Genomic DNA, 16,052 nt, shown 5'->3' with positions numbered 1-16,052 from the left:
GATGATCCTTTTTTTTTTACTGTTTCTTTTATTAAAATGTTTCTTTTCAAGAACTGAATGCTTTTTTCATTGTTCTAAGATCCAAGGGCTTGGGTCTGTGCTCACCTATGCAAATTGGTGAGGATTTTTACCAAACCTTTCCCAGGAAGTGGGGTGCAAGGGTTGGGAGGATTTTGGGGGGAAAGATGTTCCCAGACAACGCTTTCCCAGTAACCCAGATAAACGTTCGGTGGTGGCAGTGGAAGTCCAAGGGCAAAGGGTAAAATAGTTTGTATCTTGGGGAAGTTGAATCCTAAGCTGGTTAAAGTAAGCTTAGGAGGTTTTCATGCAGGTCCCCACATCTGTACCCTAGCGTTCAGAGTGGGGAAGGAACTTTAACACCAGTGGATGCATCCAATGAAGTGGGTTTTAGCCCACGAAAGTTTATGCCCAAATACATTTGTTAGTCTGTAAGGTGCCAGAAGTACTCCTCGTTTTTTTGGGTTTTTTGCTGATACAGACTAACACGGCTACCACTCTGAAATAAATGAGTGCATCTCTCCCCAAAATAGATCTGTGAGCACAAAGAACACCCTGGAGGCCAAGCCTTTAAACGTTAGGAAACATCAGAGTTAAGGTGACGTGTACATACTTCGTGCAGTGCTGTTATGCATGTGTGTTATGATACAGACTCACGGAGACAAGATGGAGAGAGTAAGAGACTCCCGCAATGGGGCAGGGGGATGCTGCGCAGAGAGGGGGATGGGAGAAGTTCCTCTCCTTGGAAACCATTCCTGGGACACTGGCATGGGATGGGAAGGTTGGCTCAGCCCCTTGCCATTCATCGCGTGGCCACGGGGATAGGTGACATTCAAGCCCTTCTCCAAAGACCGCCTGCACGTGGTGCGGAAGTGCAGACTTATTCCCTTCCTGGGCTTTGGCTTTCCTGGAAACTCTGAGACTAATCAATGAACAGAGTCCTCAGCCTGAACTTCCTCCCCAACCTGCCTGTTCCTCGGGTTTCCTGCAGGTCATCCCTGTCTCTGCCCGAGTTCCGAGAGATACGATGGCCCTCAGCTCTTCCTCTGCGGCTCTAAATCTCTGCAGGGTGGGTGTTGTCAGACCCTTCACGGCTGCCATCAGCAGGGCATGGAGCGGGGCTGAGGAAGGGTGCTCCCTGGGGGTCTGCAAAGAACAGGGACAAAGCCTGTTGGGATTGAGTATTTCCCTGGGGCAGCTGCCCTGGAACAGTCTGTCCCCGGGGGAGGCTGGCAGTGCCGAGGGAGCGTGGAGACTCCGGCTGAGCCCTTTTCTTCAAAAGCCTCCCCAGGTGCTAAGGTTTCCTCAGCCTTTTGTCCCCTCTCTGGCCCCCTCTCCTGAGAAGAGACGGGAGCCTCTCGGGCAGTGCTGGGACCCCAAGGGCCACCCCGTTTCCTCCCTCGCTAGCCCCTCCTCGCAGGAAACCCCGCTTTTGCTGAGAAAGCCTCAATGTCCTGCAAAGCCCATTTGAGTTGCTCCTTGAGTGTCGCCGAGGGGTCACTGGAGAACCTGCCCCATGTCCCATCCACCCCGAGCGCCTGAGGAGATTGGCTCAGCAATTCTGGCAGCCCACCGTGTCTGCGAGGAAGGGACTGAGAAAAGGGCCCAAACGGAAACGCCCTCTTCCTTCCCCACCTCGCAGCCTGTGGGGCTGCCAGAAAACAGGCAGGAATCGCCGTCAGGACAGAAAGTAACAGACTGAAGAAGCAAGTTTGCCTGGCTGAGGAGAAGCCCAAAGCGTGGGCCTCTGGGGCCAGAGCCCTGGGGGTGAGAACTCACTGGGCACAATGTTACTCCAGGGGGCCTGGTTCCAGGGTCACCTCAACCCAGGGCCTGGGGTGCTGGAGGCCTTTGCCCTGGTGTCTCAGGGCACCCCCTGGGGATTCCTGCAGCTGGCCTGCATGGTGCTGGATTAGCACCGTCTGTCCTGGTTGCCAACAGCTGAGGGGTAGCTCAGTGGTTTGAGCATTCGCTAAACCCAGGGTTGTGAGTTCAATCCCTGAGCGGGGGACCATTTCGAGATCTAGGGTAAAAATTGGGGTTTGGTCCTGCTTTGAGCAAGGGGGTGGACTAGATGACCTCTTGAGGTCCCTTCCAACCCTGATATCCTAGGATGCAGTAGAGCACAGTGGAGTGGCACACTCGCCTCCATACTCCAGACCCCCGGCGGGTCAGAAGCTCCCAGAATTGCAGCCTTTTGTATGTGCTGCAGGGTGCTCTGTCCCGAAGAGGAAGAGTTACAAAGGTGTCTAGAGGCTTTTGTAACTCGTACAGAGCCCAGATCTTGGCAGGCGGGAGGGAACCTGGGACCTCTGGAGCTTAGTGCAGGTGCCTCGACCACAGGAGCGAAAAGCCAAGAGGCTGTTAGCTAAGGCTCTAGAGCAGACTCCTTTTCTCTGTGTCTCGAAGTGGTCCTGGTGCCACGAGATGGGCCAGAACCCCACAGCCAGGAGATAGGTGGGTTCCCCCGACCAGGGCAGGGATGGGCCTGGTCTGATTTTCAGCAGTGCCTGTGTGCCATGGAAAGTGCATCAGAATCAGGCACCTGAGTCAGGCACTTCTGCCAATCCCACAAAGCACCTCTGGACTTCTTTAGGTGCCTAAACCCCTTTGTCAAAGCGGCCTCGTTCAAGCAATCCAGATAAAGGCTGGCTGGAGTTGATCACCCTTGACGAGTGTTTCTTTTCAGCCCCTGGGAGATATTCCTACACACAGCAAGGGATGCTTTCCATGAGCACGGCCACACAGCATCATTACCATCGTCATATGGGAGCTGCTTGTTAATGAGGGGCTGGGAGTACGGCGCTCTTCTTCCTGCTCTTCTGGGCTTCCTTTTTCCCACTTCCCCTTCGTGTCAGACGGCTCCTTCTTCGTCCCTGCAGCAGAAAGAAACATTCTTAAAATTTTGCTTTTCCACGTCTTCCCCCTGGTTTACAGAGGATGGAAGTTGGGCCCGGAGCCCTGAAGCGAATTCCCCAGGGTCAGACTAAAGGTTGTTGGCAGAGCTCAGCAGAGAACTCCGCTCTCCTGACTCTTAGCTGGGGGCTTTGACCACACAAGGCTTCCTCTTCCCTCGGGGCCAGTTTCTTTTCAATGGTGTCGTCTACTCTTCCCCTCCCTTTGCACCCCTTTCCTGTCAGTGATGGGCACCTGGCCTCCTTTTGCATTGAACCCCACAAGAAGGAATGACTCAGCTCTGGTAAGGTTCCCAGCTGGGACCTGCTGAGACCTCTGGAGCATTTTCCTGAGGAAAGGGAGCCAATCGAGGAGAAAAGAAATGATTTCCTCCAACGTCCAGCCTCTCTCTTCTCCTTCCAGCCTGGAACAATGTTAGTAGTCCCCACCCCACCGTGCCAGATCCCCAGAGGGGGGTGACCTGACATTGTCAGCTCTCCCCACCTCAGCCATGGACCTCTGCCACCCTCTAAATGGATTCCAGAGCCGGAGGTGCCCATCACTGTCCCATGAGACGGCCCTGATGTCGAAGGCTTGTCAAGTGACTGGTGTGAGTGTTCCTCACATGCTCCTCGCCAACTATGTGGATTGAACCATCTCACCTGTAAGATCCATTTGGACTTCGTCTGTCGTCTCCTGCAGCTTCACCTCCTCTGCCTCCACCTGGGTCTCAGCTGCTTTCTTCTTCAGGGACAAGTGCGTCCACCTTCTTGGAGAGGAAGCTGTTCTCTCCTCACTGCTCTCTGCCATCGTGCTGTGGGATTGGCAACAGACACAGAGTCTTTTCATGCCTGACAGGATGGTCCATGAGCATTTTCTTCCCTGGGGCTTCTCTGGCAAGGCCTGTTCTTGGGGGCTGAGGCCAGAGCATGCCTCAATGGCTGCAGGTTGGACGAGCACTTTGTGCACATGGATCTCTCTGTGCTCCCGAGAGGCGAGTCTTTGGAAAAAGGAATGAAGCCTGGAATAGAAAGAAAGAGGAAATGGGTTTTTCTGTCCTTCTCGAAAGGAAGGGAATTAGTTTGCCCAGGATTCCCAGATCCACGAGAGTGGTCTTTTGAAGCCATCTGCTCCTCTAATAGCCAGGACTGGTTGCTGCAACCAAGAAGATAAGCAACACAAGACCGCCCAGACTGGGTCAAACCAAAGGTCCATTTAGCCCAGTACTCTGTCTTCTGACAGTAGCCAGTGCTGAGTGCCCCAGAAGGAATGAACAGGGAATCATCAAGCGATCCATTCCTGTTGCTCATTCCTGGCACCTGGCAAACAGAGGCTAGGGATAGAAAGAGCAAAAGGTCAGTTTCTATGTTCTTTGCTCATTGCCTGGGCCTAGTTGCAAAAATGCTTCCTTCTTAACCCCACTCCTTTGTGCACAGAATGTTGGGACTCTGGGAACAGATCGGGCCAAGCTGAAAACCAAGAAAGCTCTGTTCCCAGAGAAGCCAGGAAAAGGAAGAAAAGATTGTCATCTCGAGGGTTTGAGGGTCTGGAAGGATGAATAAGCAGCTGCAAATATGTTGACTTCTTCTCAACTATTTGAAAACCTGGAATGTATTAGCATGGGGGAAAGAATCAGTCAACTTGAAATGAAGAATGACCCATATTATTTCCAACATCCAGTCAGAAGTTAGGCCTCCAAAACAAGGACAAAGAAATCACAGCGAGACCCATGACAAACGTAGGCGACAGTTGATTGAAACCCCTTTCCTGGAAAGGAATTGCGGGGGGGGGGGAGGAGGGGGGATCGACACATCTCTTTTCTATAGCCCAAGGGGGTAGAGTAGAATTTGTAGAGAGTTTTGAGATCTATCGCCATGAGATTCTTTGTGAGAGAGCTACCAAGATGACAGCCAGGGGATGGGAGTGGAGCTGTATCACTTTCAATATCTTAAGATTCATTTCTTCTGCATTATTTGAGCTCATTTATGTGCATTTCAATCATGTAAATTCTGAGATCGATATTCTCTCAATACACATTTCTTTGGCAGTCATGACAGGAGACAAAGGGTTTCTATTCCCAACTTGAAGGCAAGGAGTGCATTAGGGGCAACTCCAAGGGAAATACTATTGATGGAGATATCAATCTAACTTCTACACGAGTTTTGTTATCTTCCCTTTTGGTTCTATCCCTGGAAATTCCCCCCGACTAGTCTGCTGAAAGATAAAATCATCTAAATCTGCCTCCAAAGAACCTGACAGGCTGAAGCAGGAGGAGACCTGAGAGATGGCCACATTCAAATCAAAACGGAGCGCTGAGACCTGCCTGTTGCCACACCAGCCCCCACCCGTCCCGAGGAGAAGGAGGCACCGACCTGTCGTGTGCGATCTAATGAGCAGGGAAAGAATCTGGGAATTACCTTCTGTAAAAACTCATCCTTTTGTTCCTCAAACACCTGTGCAAATAGCTGATTCAAGAAGTTGTTGACAGAGGGATGGTCCGCGTCTCTCAGCAGCTCCTTGGCTCACCAGCCGTTGTCAACCAAGCCAGTTGGCAGACTGAGGGCAGGGCAAGAATGCTGACGCCGAACACTCTTTGCTGTTGGCATCCGTGACATCACAATCAGCTTGTGCATAAACACACACAGACCCCACCCAGAGAGACACACCCCCAGAAAAGTTAGTAACATGAACAAGACTGAGAGACTCCCCCAAATCTCTCGGCATTTTGATTTGGGGGAGGGGGATCATAGGAGCCGACTGCATGGGTGCTCCGGGCCTGGATCACCCAGGAGGAAATATTAGTGGGTGCTTAGCACCCAGTGGCAGCCAAGCTCTGCCCTCCCCGCAGTGCGTCTCGCCCGCCTGCAGCCCCACTGAGCAACTCCCCACTCTCCTTCCCAGCACTTCCTGCCCACCCCAGAACAGCTGTTTCATGGAATTGAGGATGCTCCGGGAGGGTTGGTTGGGGCGGGGACATGGCATACTTGGGGCAGTGCATGGGATTCTTCTCTCCTAAGTGCAGGGCTCAGCACTTGTCCTTGCTGAACCTCATCAGCTTTCTTTTGGCCCAATCCTCTAATTTGTCTGGGTCACTCTGAACCCTACCCCAACCCTCCAGCGTATCTCCCTCTCCCCCCAGCTTAGTGTCATCTGCAAACTTGCTGAGGGTGCAATCCATCCCATCCTCCAGATCATGCACGAAAATGGTGAAGAAAACCGGCCCCCGGAGTGACCCGTGGGGAAGCGGGGGAGGGGGTGGAGGAGAGGAGGCAGACGGTGAGTGGCAGGGACCCCAGAGAGGGGGGTGCAGTGGAGGAGAGGGGGAACTCATGCAGGCAGCGGTGGGCAGTGTGGGCTGGGAGAAGGGGCGAGGCAGATACAGGAAGAGATGGAGCACAGGCAGGGCACTGGGGCCCAGGCACCCGGGGCCTGGTCATCGTCGGCACCAGGAGAGGAGAGGAGAGAGAGAGAGAGAGAGTTGGCGAACACACGAGAGAAGACAGAGAAACATGAGAGCAAGGCAAGCCACTCACCACCTGGAGTCATCCTCTTGGATCCAACCTTCTGCTGTGGAGGAGACACCGTTCTTGACCAGAGAAATGAGCAGCTTCTGAAAATGGGACCTTTTCTCCCTCGTAACCACAGCTGATCAGGAACCTTTTCTTACAAACCGAACCCTAATTTACAGGGCTTTTCTACCTGGACTCAGGTGGGGCGTGAAGAGAGCCTTCACCAAACCAGACACTTATCTCACCAAGACTGGCGCTTGCTCGGCTCCCAGATGGAGGGCTCTTGCCTGGCATCACCAACGGTCACAAGCTCGCTGCTCTCACTCACTTTCCATCGCATGAGGGCAGTAGACTCTGAGGCTTGACTTCTTTTTCCTTCGTACTAAAGCCAGCAGAGTGGGGGAAAAACAAAAAAAATTACCATCTCCGTCTGCAGTGTCGTGTAGTCTCTTCATTTCACATCTCCTGTATCCCACGGCTCCGCCCTCAACCCATCTCCCGTTCCTACTTTACAACTGCAACTAGAAGGCGCCCATTGTAACGGCACCCAAAATCGTCACTTTGCTCAGGAGACTCTGGTCCCTTCCTCAGCCTTAATCCCAGAGCCTCGTACTCAACAAGGAAGCCCACGGCCTGTGAAGAGTACGACAGGGAGTACAGATGAGGAATTGAAAGCACTGACCGCTTACTCACAGCCAGTTATGCGGGAGGCAGAAAGCTGACGACTCTTCACGTCTGCTTAGAAGGATGTCCAAGCTGCTCAGGTCCACTCCTGCCATATTCTCCTCCGGCTAGGGCTCCTGGACAATTCCTCTGCGAAAGCAGCTGCAAAAGCCAAGCATGAGCCATCACTCCACAAAGCTCGATGGGTGCTGGAAATCTTGCCCTCAGCCCTGCCTCACTCTTTCATCCCATCCACATCGGCCCCACTCGACGCACAGAGACGGAGTTAACACCGACAGTCACCGCTCCACTCTCGCACCCACTGCCCTGCATGATTTTCATCCCCTCCTACTGCTTCTTGGCTTCCGAGACATAGCCTGCGGGGATGCACGCCTAGCGTGCCTGCCCGTGTCCTGTGAAGGGGGACAGCACAGGGAAAGGCAAGGACAGAGAGACAGAGAGAGAGTGTGTGTGTGATGGCCAACATACTGGAGGAGAGACAGAGAAAAACATGGTAGGATAGCAAGCAACTCACCTCCTGGAGTCATCTGTGATGAAGCGGGACTTCATGTTTCCTCTGAATCGTGTGGGGGTTCCTCAGTTTCCCCTATGCAGTTCTTAAGGATCTAGGTGGTGGGGTAAGGGTGTATGATCGTTGCAGAGCTCTGGAGGGCAGGTGTGTGCAGGGGTCTGGACACACAGAATGGCCGACACCCTCTTTCCTGGCACCTGATGCCCTGGGCCCTTCCCCCCTGCAAGGTGAGAGCTAAAGGGTTGGAGAACAAAGGAATCCGGTGACCTCCTGGCCGGGGACAGGGACAAAGCCCAGAGGAGGAGGGGCTGGGGGGAGTTTCAGTTGGGGGCTGGCTGGAGACATGGAGTGAAGGGCAGACGGGGTTGTCTGGCTCACTGCCCCCCAAAATGGACCGGCTGAGGGGTCCTGTTCTCTGCACCTACAAGCTCTGTGTTAGACCATGTCCCTGTCGTCTAATAAAGCTCTGTTTTCCTGGCTGGCTGAGAGTCCCGTCTGACTGCGGAGTTGGGGGGCGGGACCCTCTGGCTTCCCCAGGACCCCGCCTGGGCGGACTGGCTGTGGGAAGCGCAGGGAGGGGCAGAGGAGGCTGAAGGCTCCGAGGTCAGAGCCAGGAAGGTGGAGCCGGGGGAGTTGTGTGTCCTGCAGACAGGCTGCTCCCCGAGAGGAGACTTCCCCAGAGTCCTGCCTGGCTTCCTGGGGAGCAGTTCCAGAGCATCGCCCGGGGACTCCGGGACATCCTCCTCCTAGATGAAACCTTCTGCTGTGTGACGTGTTGTGTGTGTCGTGTTGCATGTGTCGTGTGACGTGTTGTGTGTGTGACTTGTGTGTCGTTTTCTGTGTGTGAGACGTGTTTATGTGTGCGTGTTGTGGTCCATGTTGAGTGTGTGTGTGCCCTGTTGTATGCCGTGTTGTGTGCATGTGACGGTGTGTGCCGTGTTGTGTGCCGTTTTGTGTGCACGTTGTGTGTGTCGGTGTCATGTGTTATGTGAGACTTTTGTGTCTCGTGTCGTGTGCCGTTTTGTGTGTCGTGTGTCGGTGTCGTGTGTCGTGTTGTCTGTGTGTGTGTCGTGTTGTGTGTGGGTGTGTGATATTTTGTGTGCGATGTTTTGTGCATCGTGTTGTGTGTGTGTGTCACGTGCCGTTTTGTGTGTCATGTGAGGTGTTGTGTGTCATATTGTGTGTGGGTGTCGGTGTCGTGTGTGATTTCTGTGTCACGTTGTCTGCCGTTTTGTGCCTCGTCTCGTGTGTATGTGTCGGTGTCGTGTGTTCTGTGTGATTTTTGTGTGTCGTGTTGTGTACTATTTTGTGTGTCATTTTATTTGTGTGTCATGTTGTTTGTGTGTCGGTGTCCTGTGTTGTGTGTGTGTGAGAGACGTGTTTCTGTATGTGTGATGTGTTCTCTCTCTGTGTGTCGGTGTCGTGTTGTGTGTGTGTGTCAGTGTCATCTGTCGTGTTTTGTGTGTGTGATGTTTTGTGTGTGATGTGTGTGTTGTCTTGGGTGGCCACACAGGGTAATGCACAAAGCACTTCCGTCACGGAGCAACAGTGACACCAGGTGGCCAATCCAGATAATGCACAAACCATTTCCCTCACAGAGCAACAGTGAGAGTGGGTGGCCACCATTACGAATTATACCTGACAGGTCACGCACACAAGCTGCTGCGAATTATACCCGATAGGTCACGCACAGGAACTGCTGCGAATGATACCCGATTGGTCCCGCACAGGTCGAGTCTAGGCTTAGGCACACGAACGAAGTCCACAACGGCAGGGTTCCCAAAAATACTAAGTTTATTACGCTCGAGCGTGGTGCCCCCCTGCTCATCAGGAGGGGACCCCGCATGCAGGTTATACAAAGATTATAGACCTTTCAGCAAAGCACGTTGCCCTCGTGCATCGGAAACCTTAGCCAATAGACAAACCCTTCCCTTATCTACCACCTATCCCTGCTAGGTACATTCCCCGCGCTAAACCATGACTTCAACTACATTGCATGGTCCTAAAGCAATGCACCAGTAACTTTTCTTATCAGGATGGGAGGCCCACATCAAGGCCAGGAGGCAGGGAGTTAGGAACAGACAAAGAACAGAAACCGGGAGATAAAACAGGCTGGAGACAAGGGCGGGGGGGGCGGAGGATTTTCACAGGAATGCAGTGTCTAAGAAACACTCCTCCTGGTGCATGATGTGCTTGCTTTTAGACAATGGTGGGCCCCAAACCAAAATGGAGTCACATATGCTAACTTTTCCTTCCCACCACTCAGGGTAATGCAGCAACAATTTCCCTCGTGGAGCAACAGTGACACTGGGTGGCTAATCCAGGTATTGCACAAAGCATTTCCCTCCTGGAGCAACAGTGACACTCGGTGGCCACTCAGGGTAATGCACAAATAATTTCCCTAACGGAGCAACAGTGACACCGGGTGGCCAGTCAGTGTAATGCACAAATCATTTCCCCCATGGACCAACAGTGACACCGGGTGGCCAATTCAGGTCATGCTCAAATCATTTCCCTCATGGAGGAAGAGTGACACCGGGCGGCCCCTTGGAGTAATACACAAAGCATTTCCTCACGGAGCACCAGTTGCACAAACTGAGTTTAATAATAATAATAAACAAAAAATAGTTTCACTAGAAAAGGTAGATTTTCAGTGATTATAAGGGATAGCAAACAGAAGAAGGCAGATTACTAAGCAAATACAAATACACACGCATACTAAGCCTAAGATCTTAAAGAGACTGGATTCAAGAAGTAATTTCACATCCTAAATGTCTTTTGGCAACTTGAAGAGTTTCTGTAGCTTAGACTTCCCGTTGTTTCTCTTTACAGACTAGACTCCTGTCTTAGTCTGGACTTCCCCCTTCTCATTTCCTTTGTCTCTTCAGGTACTTTCAGGTTTCAGAGTAACAGCCGTGTTAGTCTGTATTCGTAAAAAGAAAAGGAGTACTTGTGGCACCTTAGAGACTAACCAGTTTATTTGAGCATGAGCTTTCGTGAGCCATAGCTATGCATCCGATGAAGTGAGCTGTAGCTCACGAAAGCTCATGCTCAAATAAACTGGTTAGTCTCTAAGGTGCCACAAGTACTCCTTTTCTTTTTACAGGTACTTTCAGCAGCCTTTCTACTGCCCTGCATGATTTACGTCCGCTCCGACTTTTCCATGGCTCCCGAGACCTCACCTGTGGGAATGCACACCTACCCGTGTCCTACAAAGGGAGGCGGCACCAGGAGAGCAGAGGAGAGAGAGACTGAGAAAGTTGGCCAACACACAAGAGAAGAGAGAAAAATATGGGAGGAAGGCAAGCAACTCACCAGCTGGAGTCATCCTCCTAGATGCCACCTTCTCCTGCGAAGGAGACACCGTTCCTGGCCAGAGAAATGAGCAGCCCCTGAAAATGGGGACCTTGTCTCTCTCCAAACCACAGCTGGTCAGGAACCTTTTCTTACAAACCCAGCCCCAGCTGATGGGGAGTCCCTACCTGGAGCCAGGCGGGCCGTGAGCAAAGCCTTAACCAAACCAGACACTTATCTCACTGACATTCGCGACTGCTCCGCTGCCAACCGGACGACTCCTGGCTGCATCAACAGTGCTCGCAGGCTCACCGCTCTCGCTCGCTGTCCATCCAATGAGGGGAGTCAACTGTTTGTACTAAACCCAGACCAAGGAGGAAAAACAAATAAGTTACCATCTCAGTGGGCCACATCGCGTAGGCTATCATGATACAGAGCCCCATTGGTGCTGGAAATCTTGCCTTCCTCCGCGCATCGGCCCCACGCGATGAACCGAGACAGCGTTAACCCCGACAGTCACCGTTCCACGCTCGCACCCACTGCCCGGCATGATTTTCCTCCACTCCGACTTCTCCATGGCTCCCGAGACCTCACCTGTGGGAATGCACACCTACCCGTGTCCTGTGAAGGGACACAGCACGAGGAGAGAAGAGGAGAGAAGAGAAAGAGAGAGTTGGCGAACACACGAGAGAAGACAGAGAAACATGAGAGCAGGGCAAGCCACTCACCACCTGGAGTCATCCTCTTGGATCCAACCTTCTGCTGCGGAGGAGACACCGTTCCTGACCAGAGAAACGAGCAGCCTCTGAAAATGGGACCTTTTCTCCCTCGTAACCACAGCTGATCAGGAACCTTTTCTTACAAACCGAACCCTAATTTACGGGGCTTCCCTACCTGGACTCAGGTGGGGTGTGAGCAGAGTCCTCACCAAACCAGACACTTACCTCACCGAGACTGGCGATTGCTCGGCTCCCAGATGGAGGCCTCTTGCCTGGCCTCACCAACGGTCACAGGCTCGCTGCTCTCACTCACTTTCCGTCGCATGAGGGCAGGAGACTCTGAGGCTTGACTTCTTTTTCCTTGGTACTAAACCCAGCACAAGGGGAAAAAACAAGGAAGTGACCATCTCAGTCGGCAACGTCTCGTAGGCTCCTCTGTTTGCCTCTCCCACATCTCGCCCTCGGCCCTGCCGCCCTCGTCCCTCCCGTCCACACCGGCCCCACGCGCCGCCCAGAGACCGAGTTCACCCCGCCCGTCCCCGCTCCGCTCTCGCACCCGCGGGGTGTCGTCTCCAGGGTTGTGATTCCGGTGTCGTGTCCTCTGCCGTCTTGTGTGTCGTGTGACGTGTCGTATGTCGTGTCGTGGGCGTGTGAGACGTCGTGTTTGTGTATGTGAGACGTTGTGGGTCTCGGTTTCGGTGTCGTGGGCGTGTGAGACGTCGTGTGTCGCGTGTGTCGTGTGTGTCGGTGTCATGTGTGTGTCTGTGTGTGAGAGACGTTGTGTGAGTCGGTGTGTGTGTTGTCTCTGTGTGTTTGAGACATCATGTGCTGGCATGTGTGAGACGTCATGAGTCGGCGGGTGTGTGTGTCGGCGTGTGTGGGCGTGTGTCGTGGCGTGTGTTTGTGTGTGTGGCCGTGTTGTGTGTGTGTGGTGTGTGGGGGTGGGGGCGTGTCGTGTCATGTGTTGTGTGTGTGTATGTGGGCTTTTGTCGTGTGTGTGTGGGCGTGTTGTGCGTGTGTCGTGTGTTGTGTGGGCGTGTGTGAGAGACGTCGTGTGTGAGACATCGTGTGTAATGTGTGTGTGTGTCTGTCAGTTGTCATGTGTGGTGTGTGTCGGTGAGGTGCGATCTACAACCTGCGACGTGTGATGCACGAGCAACGCTCGACATGCTGTGTGCTATGTGTTGTGCGTGTGACATGTAAAGTGCGACGTGTTGTGTGTGACGTGCAACGTGCTGTGTGTGCGACGTACTGTGTGTTCCACGTGCAACGTGTCAGTGTCGTGTGTGTGTGTCTCAGTGTCGTGTGTGTCTCAATGTCATGTGTGCCATTTTGTGTCGTGTGCCATTTTGTGGCATGTGTCATGTGTGCGTTGTGTGTGTGACATGTAGTGTGTGCGTGTGCGTGACGTGTTGTGCGTGTGCATGTGCGTAGTGCGACATGTGTGACGTGATACGTGCGGCATGCGACAAATTGTGTGTGCGACGTTGTGTGTGTGCGATGTACGTGCAACGTGCTGTGTGTCGTTGAGTGTCTGTGAGACGTGTGGTGGGTCATGTGTCTCGTGTTGAGTGCGAGACGTGTGGTGTGTCGTGTTGAGAGTGTGAGTGTGTGAATGTGACGTGTTGTGGGTCGTGTTGTGTTGAGTGTGTGTGTGTGACATATTGTGGGTTGTGTTGTGTTGAGTCTGTGTGTGTGTGTGTGTGACATGTTGTGGGTTGTGTGTGTGATGTTTTGTGTGTGATGCTTTCCGTGTCATGGTGTGTGTGTGTCTGTGTCGTGTGTTATTTTTGTGTCGTGTTGTGTGCCGTTTTGTGTCATCGTGTGTGTGTGACGTGTGTGCGTCCACGCCTTTGACGTATTGTGTGTGTCCGTGTGGGAAGTACGAAGTGGGATGGGTCAACTTGCCACCCCCTTCCCCAACACTTTAACCCCCTGTCGTAAACATGACCCTACCCCCTCCCCAGGGTGCTACTGACACAAAAACGACCTAAAAGACCCCCGACTTATCACTATTGGCTGGCACCCCATTGCCACCCGCACTTCTATGCTGCTGCTGGCCAAACCCTCCCCCCAAAATCTAAACCCCACCCCCTACCCGGAACTCAACTGGAACCCTGACCCCATAACCTGCCCCCCAACTCGAAACCCCTGAACCAAAACTGGAGCCCAACCCTCACCCCAACCCCAACCTCCAGCTCTGAACCCAGCCCCTCGAAGCCCGACACCGCTTTAAGCCAGAGCCCAGTTCCCCATTCCCACCCTGGGCAACAACAGTGCAAACCACACCCTCCTGCCCCCCGCCCAGGAATCCTGCTTCTTACCACCCCTTCTTTGGAAATGAACCTTTTCTCCATTTGCATCCCACACACCTTCATTCTCCTCTGCGGGGTTATTTAGTGACAGGGGTCTACACAAGGCAACTCTTTGCTATTCCAGCGTAACAGGACACAGAGACGTGAAAACAGTGCAAACAACATTCCACGAGTTTTCAGGAGGTTTAAACCCCCAATACAGTTGCACATTGAACAGTCGCTTTGATCTCTACTAACACACACATCCGTTGGCCTGAACACACTCTGACACAAGCTGCTCTGCCAGCGTCACACCTTGTACAAACATTACTGCAACAGCGTGTAGGGCAGCGTGACCCCCGGGGGTCTGTGAGCTGGTTTCAGGGCGTCCGCAGGACCCCGCAGCTTCGCCTCCCCGCCTGTTCCACCCACCGCCTGTGCTTCCCCGGAGGGATCTCCAGACTGTCAGTGCTGCCCGGAGCTTCCCTTCCCTGCCAGGCCTGAGCAACCAGCGCTTGTAACCAAGCCACTCACAGCCTCCCCGCGGGGAGCGTATGGACACAAACTGGCTGGAGACAAGTTATGGCAGGAATCCCTGGAGACTCGGGGAGCATCTTCAGCGGATGAGGGTGACACACCCCACAGGAGCTGAATTTCCCACTCGGGTCTAAGTCGTGCCGTGTGGATGGGGCAGCACTGTTGGGAGGCTCTGTTTGCTGCAGTGGATCCACTGGGGGTCGATGTCGTGGGGCTCGAGTGAAGACCCACGAAATTGACAGCAGAGCGCTCTCCGGTCGCCGTTGGGACTGCGCCGGGAACGGCAGGAGGAAGGGAAGTCGACCGAAGAGCGTCTCCCGTCGACCCAGCCCAGTGTAGACACAGCAGTAAGTCGACCGAAGCGACGTCAAATCCAGCTCTGTTATTCACGCAGCGGGAGCAGCGTAACTTAGGACGATTTACTGCGGTAGGATAGACACAGTGTGAGGCCTGAGTTTTCCCTGCAATCTGGATGCTCAAACACCGCCTTGGCAACACAAGTCAGCAAGCCCAGGCCACATAGAGACAGGCTCAGTGTGCAGTGTGGACACACCCTCAGACAACCCCAGGATTGTCAAAGGAGGAAATCCTTCCTGTGTTTTGACTTGCTGGTAGAAGAGCCGAGTGACATTGGAGCTCACCGAGCTTCACTGACAAACGCAGCGCTCCAGCACCTGAGCTCTCGGGCTCCCTGTTGAAAGAAAAGCTGAAGGAGCGACCAAGGTCAAGGAGAGGTGCTTGTCTTTGGCCAAGGGCAGGGAGTCCCACCCTCAAAGCGAGAACATTTCTCTCTTTGTCTGTCTGTGTTGGGGCAGGAGCGATAACACGTCCTCCTGCATTTGCTATTTCAGAGAGTAGTTTCTGGCTGTCTTCTCAAAGTGCAAACAGGGTGCGAAACAGGCCTCAAACCTGACTGAGAGGAAACAAGAACGATGCAGCTCGACTGAGCCAGCTGAGAATTGAGATGTGCCCCTTTGCTCGAGTGAGGGAATGACCCGTGAGGGGACTGGAAACCTGACCGGCCAATTCTTAACTTGCACCCTCTCAGCATCTTTCGTCTGAGTGCCGTCACGGTAGCTTCAATACTCCAGCACCGGACGCCCTGCCAGCTCTGGGCCCGACAAGCTTTCCTTGGGATTGGATTCTGGAGAGCAGGGGTGCAGGGAAGCCACAGGTGCATGTGACTCCGTGGTGAGGTTTTCCTTGCAAGATGTGTGTGTGAGTCTGTGTGTGTCGGAAGCACTGAGGGTGGCACTCTCACTGAACCCACAGAGGGCGAGGGTGGTGGGAGCGAGACAGTAGAAGTATAAAGGGGCAAGGATGGGCATGACGATGATGACTGTGTTGTGTTTCATTCCTTAGATGTGGGGCCACCACCTTTCTCTTTAGCCTTGTAGTATCCCGGGGTAAAACTCACCATCTGTCCAGCTACAAGGGCGTGTTTGTGTTCATTCCTGCGAGCCACACAGGGGTTTGATGTTGCTGCTTCCAATCCTCTGGCTCTGCCGGGAGAAGGGGCAATTCAGGCCACCACTGAGCTGAGGGAGGGAGATGACAGGGAGGGACGCCTCCTCCCAAAGGTGCTTGGCAG

The 16,052-nt window shown here is 53.4% G+C and overlaps 1 protein-coding gene and 3 long non-coding RNA genes across 7 annotated transcripts in view; 1 reads left to right on the top strand and 3 right to left on the bottom strand.

Annotated features, from left to right (window-relative positions):
* Nucleotides 1-16,052, bottom strand: part of LOC102930774 (class I histocompatibility antigen, F10 alpha chain) — a 1,343,638-nt gene that overhangs the window by 47,209 nt on the left and 1,280,377 nt on the right. The gene's annotated exons all lie outside the window — the stretch shown is intronic.
* LOC119566052 overlaps nucleotides 1-16,052 on the top strand; it is a 302,951-nt gene that overhangs the window by 1,864 nt on the left and 285,035 nt on the right. The window lies entirely within an intron of this gene.
* LOC122465608 lies at nucleotides 4,816-11,236 on the bottom strand. Of its 3 annotated transcripts, XR_006290581.1 has the most exons (4): nucleotides 11,159-11,236; nucleotides 7,116-7,247; nucleotides 6,447-6,804; nucleotides 4,816-5,509 (listed from the first exon to the last, which is right to left on the bottom strand). It is a non-coding gene; the product is annotated as an uncharacterized LOC122465608 (long non-coding RNA). The 3 variants fall into 3 exon arrangements; XR_006290580.1 differs by lacking the exon at nucleotides 11,159-11,236 and having other exon boundaries at nucleotides 7,105-7,455; XR_006290579.1 differs by lacking the exon at nucleotides 11,159-11,236 and having other exon boundaries at nucleotides 7,116-7,455.
* On the bottom strand, nucleotides 11,478-15,989 carry LOC119566045. 2 transcript variants are annotated; one of them, XR_006290566.1, is made up of 4 exons: nucleotides 15,879-15,981; nucleotides 15,103-15,152; nucleotides 11,856-11,997; nucleotides 11,478-11,532 (listed from the first exon to the last, which is right to left on the bottom strand). It is a non-coding gene; the product is annotated as an uncharacterized LOC119566045 (long non-coding RNA). The 2 variants fall into 2 exon arrangements; XR_005225025.2 differs by lacking the exon at nucleotides 15,103-15,152 and having other exon boundaries at nucleotides 15,879-15,989.

This window comes from Chelonia mydas, chromosome 4, assembly GCF_015237465.2.
Source record: "Chelonia mydas isolate rCheMyd1 chromosome 4, rCheMyd1.pri.v2, whole genome shotgun sequence".
NCBI classification, from domain to species: Eukaryota; Metazoa; Chordata; order Testudines; family Cheloniidae; genus Chelonia; species Chelonia mydas.
This window is presented reverse-complemented; position numbering and strand designations above follow the sequence as displayed.